The following is a 6,487-nucleotide window of genomic DNA, read 5'->3' on the forward strand; positions in this document are numbered from 1 at the left end:
CATCATGCTGCCAACCCACTGTCAGACCCATGCCACCATCAGAGCCGCAAGGTGATTTTTAGTGATGGCGATGGTGATGGCTTCATTGCCGTCGCTACAACTCATTCTCACCTTTTTAAATTTTTAATATTTAAAATTATATTTATCTGATTAATTTTAAATTAATAATATTTAAATTTAAATATTATTAATTTAAATATTAATAATATTTAAATTAATAATATTATTAATTTAAATAATATTATTAATAATATTATTTAAATTAATATTATTCTCGAAAGGTAGAACTACTTTGGGAAGCTCTCCTGTGAGAGTAGCTCTACTGCCTTCGATGGTAGAGATTCGAGGTCGGACCATAGTTGGATCGATTTTGGTCTGCTCACCTACTCCAATGGCGGCCAGAGCAGCTTGATGATTGGAGTCTAGGCCTAGGCTCGATCTGAAGTTCGAAAAAATTTTTGGATCGGACTCAAGGAAGGGTGTGGCTTGGCCCACCTTGGCCCATTTCTAGCTCTATTTGCAACCTGCTCGGTACTTTAAAACCTCCAGGATGGAATTTGCTAGAACGCCATGCTGGTGTACTCGCACGGCCTAGTTGTTTCACATGCTCCAAGTCCTCATGTGCGGGACACACATCCCAACCATCTCTATTTGCAATGATGTCCTTTACTTAGAAATCTAGTATGTTAAAAATTTTAAAAGTATTGCATTGCATATAATGATAGATCCATCTTTTGAATAATATATATATTCTACGGCATTTATATATTTATATATTTTTGTATGAATTAGAGAATTATGTACATTGATCAATTGACTGTCTAGTTTGGATAGTTTAAGAATTACAATTAATTCTATAAGTAATTACAGTAGTCAAATGGTATATTGAGGATTCGAAAAAAATTTTGAATAGTATTTTTCTTTAGCTCTCCTCACACATCTTCAGTCATGTGGGGAGAACTAAGAAAAAATATTGTCAAAATTTTTTTGATCCCTATTATGTATCGTTTGATTACTGTAATTGATCTATAGAATTAATATAATTTTTGAATAGGATAGAACCTTCTATACCTATTAGTTGTTGATAGAATGTATTTATTATGTAAGCCATTTTAAATGATAAAATATTTGATAAGCATTTTGTCTCATACTTGTATATGCAGAATTCTTAGATAGTATGCCATGGACTGTAGTTGGATGGACCGTTGAGTAGTCGACGGGGTAATTTCTGCTGAATATAAAGGAGGGGTCAAGTACTTCTGTGATTACACTTTTGAGAATGCTACACTCTTAGTTTAAGGACAGATTCATTGTCGTTATAAGAGATGTGTCAATAGAGACATACTTGATAGGGATATAATAATTTTCTATTTATATCAGAGTGGATTTATGCCAAACTACAAGCATTGGTACCTGCATAAGGAGACGTGGGAGATAATTACAAGGGTTAGAAGTTATCAACAGGATAGGGACACAAACAGAATGGTAGACATGGTTATGGATGTGGCTAGTCCTAAATTTGACTAGGATATAGAGGATGATCCAAAAACTGACAGCGGTGATTTCTATCGTATGCTAAAAGATGCTGATAAACCACTGTGGTCGAGATGTGAAACATATATTGTATTATCAGCTATGTCAGAGTTGTTAAACTTGAAGGCTGAATTTAATATGATGGTCAATTGTTATGATAGGATGGTAGCAATAATAAAGAAGATTCTACCGAAGAATGAAAAATTTGTTGAGAGCTTCTATGCTTCAAAGAAAATAGTGAAAGGGTTAGGTATAGGATACGAGAAGATAGAAGCATGCCGTAATGATTGCATGCTTTTCTACAAGGAGGATCAACTGAAGAGTATATGTGACGTATGCGGTGAAAATTGATTTAAGGTGAGATAAGAGGGTAGAAATCAGAAAGACAAACCATAAAAGATTCTTCGATACCTTTCTCTTACTCATAGGCTTCAGAAGCTCTACTTGTCTAAGAGTACTATTGAATAGATGAGATGGCACAAAGAAGAGATTCGCAAGCACACCGATATAATGAGTCATCCATCGGATAGTGAGGCATGGAAGAAATTTGATGCTTGTCATCTTTTATTTGCTCAAAAATTATATAATATCCGACTGGATCTGTCTACAGATGGATTTACACCATTCAGTTATGCAGCGGTCCCTTATTCATATTGGTCAATCTTTATTATTCCATACAATCTACCACCTGCGATGTGTATAAAAGAACATAACATCTTTCTTACATTAGTTATTCCTAGACCACGGCATCTTGGTAGAAGCATTGATGTATATCTAAGAGCTCTTGTTGATGAGATGAAATTCTTATGGTCCGATGGCATACGTACATTTGATGTATCGAAGAAGCAGAATTTTATAATGAAGTCTACATTGATGTGGACTATTAGTAATTTTTCTGCTTATGGGATGCTGTTAGGATGGAGCACTCATGGGAAGCTAGCATGTCTTTATTGCATGAAGAATATAAAATTATTTCAATTTGAGCATGGTCGTAAGCCCTGCTGGTTCGATTATCATTGTCAATTCTCCCCGAGCATCATCCTTTTCAAAAGTAGCAAGATAATTTCAGGAGAAATAAGATAGAGAAGGACTGTGCACCCTTATATCTCAGTGGTATGGAAGTATTTTAGAGGGTATTCCAAATAGAGAAAGTCCAGTTTGGCATACTATTTGATAAGTAGAAACCTCTGAGGTTTGATAAAACTCATAACTGGGTGAAGCACAGCATCTTCTAAGGATTGCTATATTGATCGAACAATTTGATCCATCATAACCTTAATATTATGCACATTGAGAAAAATATATTCCTTAATATTTTATACTATTATGGATGTCAAGGGTAAGACGAAGGATAACCTCAAGGCTCGAGTAGATATGAAGAACGTATGCAAGCATTCTCTATTAGAATTGGTTGAGATGTCACCTAAAAAATTTCTGAAGCTGAAAGCATCTTATACCTTAACAAGGGAGCAATTGAAGGATGTATGTGAATGGTGTAAAGATCTTAAATTTTTGGATGGTTATGCAAGTAATCTAGCTCGATGCATCAATATCAAAGATTGTAGGTTCTATGGGCTAAAGAATCATGACTGTCATATCTTCATGCAATGATTACTCCCATTGACTTGATGTGATCTTCTTTCCAACTCCATATGAAGTTCTTTGATCGAGCTTAGTCTTTTTTTTAGAAATATTTGTGCTACCGAACTATCCATCAATCATATCTCCAGTCTTAAGGCTAGCAGTGTAGAGACTATATGCAAGTTGGAGAAGATATTTTCTTTAGTTTCTTCGACTCTATAGAGCATCTCATGATTCGTCTAGCATATGAAGCTAGGGTGGGGGGACCAGTGCAGCGTAGATGGATGTATCCATTTGAAAGATACATGCACAGTCTCAAGAAGAAAGTAAAAAATAATGCCAGAGTCGAAGGTTCTATTATGGAGGCTTACATAATTGAAGAAATTTCTAATTTCAACCGACACTACTTTAACCTAATATACAAAAAAAGCTGACTCAAGTAGGTCAAAATGATGGTGGTGAGAGATCAGAGGTGAAGATCTGAATATTTGCCTATCTTACTCATGAATTTGGACACGAGGTTCATCGGATATTAACTGATACTGAAATTCGACAGGTAGAGATATATATTTTGCTAAACTGCATGAAGATTGATCCATATATTGAGTAAGTATTTATCACAATCTCAACTCTTTAATCACTTATCATTCTGTACTTATCTTATGCAGTATAATCAATATGATGAGATACTGAGACAAGGCAACTTGATGATAAGCGAGAAAAAAATTTTCATTTAATACTCATAGAACTTCATAAATTGGTTCCATCAACTGATAAGTGACCATTATCATTTTATTTATTTTAATTTTCTTCAATTTATTTCTTTTATAATATGCAGGTCATGCAAGGGGGCGAATCCATACCTAGGAAGCTAAGACCATTAGGTTACAGGCCAACAAAGTATGTGATATGTTATAATGGCTATAAGATAAATAGTTTCAAATTTTACATGTAGCAATATAGATATTATAAGAGTACAATAAATAGCGGTGGGTATATAAAGAGCAGCTGGTGGGCAGAGGTGGAGAATAACTACTATGGAATCTTCAAAGAAGCGATCAAGTTGATCTATCTTGGAGGTAATAGTGTCATTCTGTTTAAGTACCAATAGTTTGATATCAACAATTGTATGAAGGTTGATCTATGGCACAAGCTTATTGAAAACAAATATGGATCAAAAGCATATGTCAATGACCCCTTTGTATTAGCCCAACAAGCTGTTCAAGTGTATTATACTCTTTTTTCATCAAGAGAGAGAGAAAGAAAAGATTGGTGGGCTGTATGTAAGGTTAAGTCTCGAGCCATTCATTATGAGCTCGAAGAAGAATAAGAAGAGCATCATTTACCAGAATACTTTCAGGAAGATGAAATATTAAGAGTTCATTAGTATTTAATAGATGCAGAGTTAGATGCCCCAGAAATTCTCCTACATGATGGCCAACATGAGGAGGTAGATCATATTGAGTTTGTTTTTAAGGAGCATCCTATTCAAAAAGGTGAAGAAGAGGAAAGAGAGGAAGAAGTGGAAGAAGAGGAGGAAGAGGAAGAATCAGACAAAGAATCCAAGGAGTACCAAACATCTGAAGAGACCGATGAGTAGTGCTCCTCGCTTGTGATTAATTTCTAGGCCTCTGACTCATTTTAAATACTTGTCTTTCATAGCCACCCATCTAAAAGGTAGCAAACATCCGAAGGGTATCAAACATCTAAATACTTATCTTGCATCATTTTAAATGGATGGTATTAGATGTGGTGGAAGTCGAATTGATTTTTATGCCCCTATATTCTTATGGTTGCCTTTTTATTTTTCTTGATGCTGATCCAAATGAAATGGATATTGAAGAAACGGGCTCCACAGATTGCTATGGCCTCTTTTTCTTCTACCCATATGATGTCTTAAAGCTGATGGGTGTGGAAGATTAGATTTTATGAATATATATACTCGACTTTATTCAATTTTATTCATATATACTCGATTAGATTTTATGAACATATATAACTTCTTTAATGTTGTCCTTGATCTGCGGCAGATGGCTTCTCGAGGTTGGAGCTATCACATTCGAGGAGAGAGCTCTCATGCAGCCAGCTCATATGGTTCTACGGCATACATAGCACATGATAAACTCTAATATTTTAGATTTTTTTTACATTATTTTATTTTTTATTATCTAATATAACATTCTTTATGATGTCTTTATACTCTCAAATTCAGATGACGTGGGGTCACCAGTGACCCCACAATCATATGGAGCCATGTCCGGCTCTCAGAGTCAGAGGCATGGTAGAGGACCCACCCGGCTCGCGGCATCTCCGACTCGATTGAAGGATAGAAAGCTTGTCCACCTTCAGAGCTACACATAAGTACTATATATCTTCACTGAATATATTTAAATTTTAATCATTTTAGAATCTAATATTTATTATTTAAAATAAATACAGCATATTTATAGATCTAGGGGTGCCTCGTGTGGTTATTGATTGAAGAAAAAATGGGCAGTTCAAAGCATGTAGTTTTAAAATTTTATAATAAAAAAAGATTAAATATTTTAATCTTCTAAACATGTCTTAGATCAGATCTAAACTATCATTAAAGATCTATAATATAATAAATTTACATGTAAAATTTGATATAAAATAAAAAATTACATCGATCACATTGATATCCTGAATCTGATCTAACCTTTAGATTACATCGATTGAGTTTAAAATTCATCATCTTTTCATAGATCGATGATCTTCACTACTGGTAGGTATGGTATGAAGCTCTCACTGATGTCGAACAGCCGCACAGATAGTCTGACCTCTATAGATCGTCCACTCAAAGCCCTGATCAGATCTTCCTTTGCAGGAGTGCTAGCTCATGTCGAAGGCTCTAGATGGTTGATCCAAGCTCCTTTCTGTGGATCTCTCAGACTACAGATTAGAAGATGAAGCTTTATAAGGAGGTAGTGGTGTGAGAGATTGAACAAGACTCACTCTTATATTTTTCTTCTCACAAAATCTAGAGTTGAAACCCTACACCCTATACCTCACGCCCAAGAGGAAGATCACTTCCTCTGTTTCTCACACACAGAATCTTAACCCACTCTCAACTTTTCATGTCCCAACTCTCAGGTTTTTTACATCAAAAACCATTTCTTATCTTGTACAAAACTGATCTCTTCTTAAGGGTGGCATCCCATGGAAGATAAAGATAAGAAAGAAGAAGTTTTGATTCAATTTCAAATGTTGGTTGATCCTTATTACCAATTCAAATTAAATTTGAATTAGATTTTGAATCAAATTTTATTCTCATCTTATAAACTCAGAGAAGGGTTGACCAACATCAAAATGGCATAAAAAAATTTATGCAAAAAAAACTTTATGCATAGAG

The sequence above is a fragment of the Elaeis guineensis genome, chromosome 7 (assembly GCF_000442705.2).
Source record: "Elaeis guineensis isolate ETL-2024a chromosome 7, EG11, whole genome shotgun sequence".
In the NCBI taxonomy this organism is placed as follows: Eukaryota; Viridiplantae; Streptophyta; class Magnoliopsida; order Arecales; family Arecaceae; genus Elaeis; species Elaeis guineensis.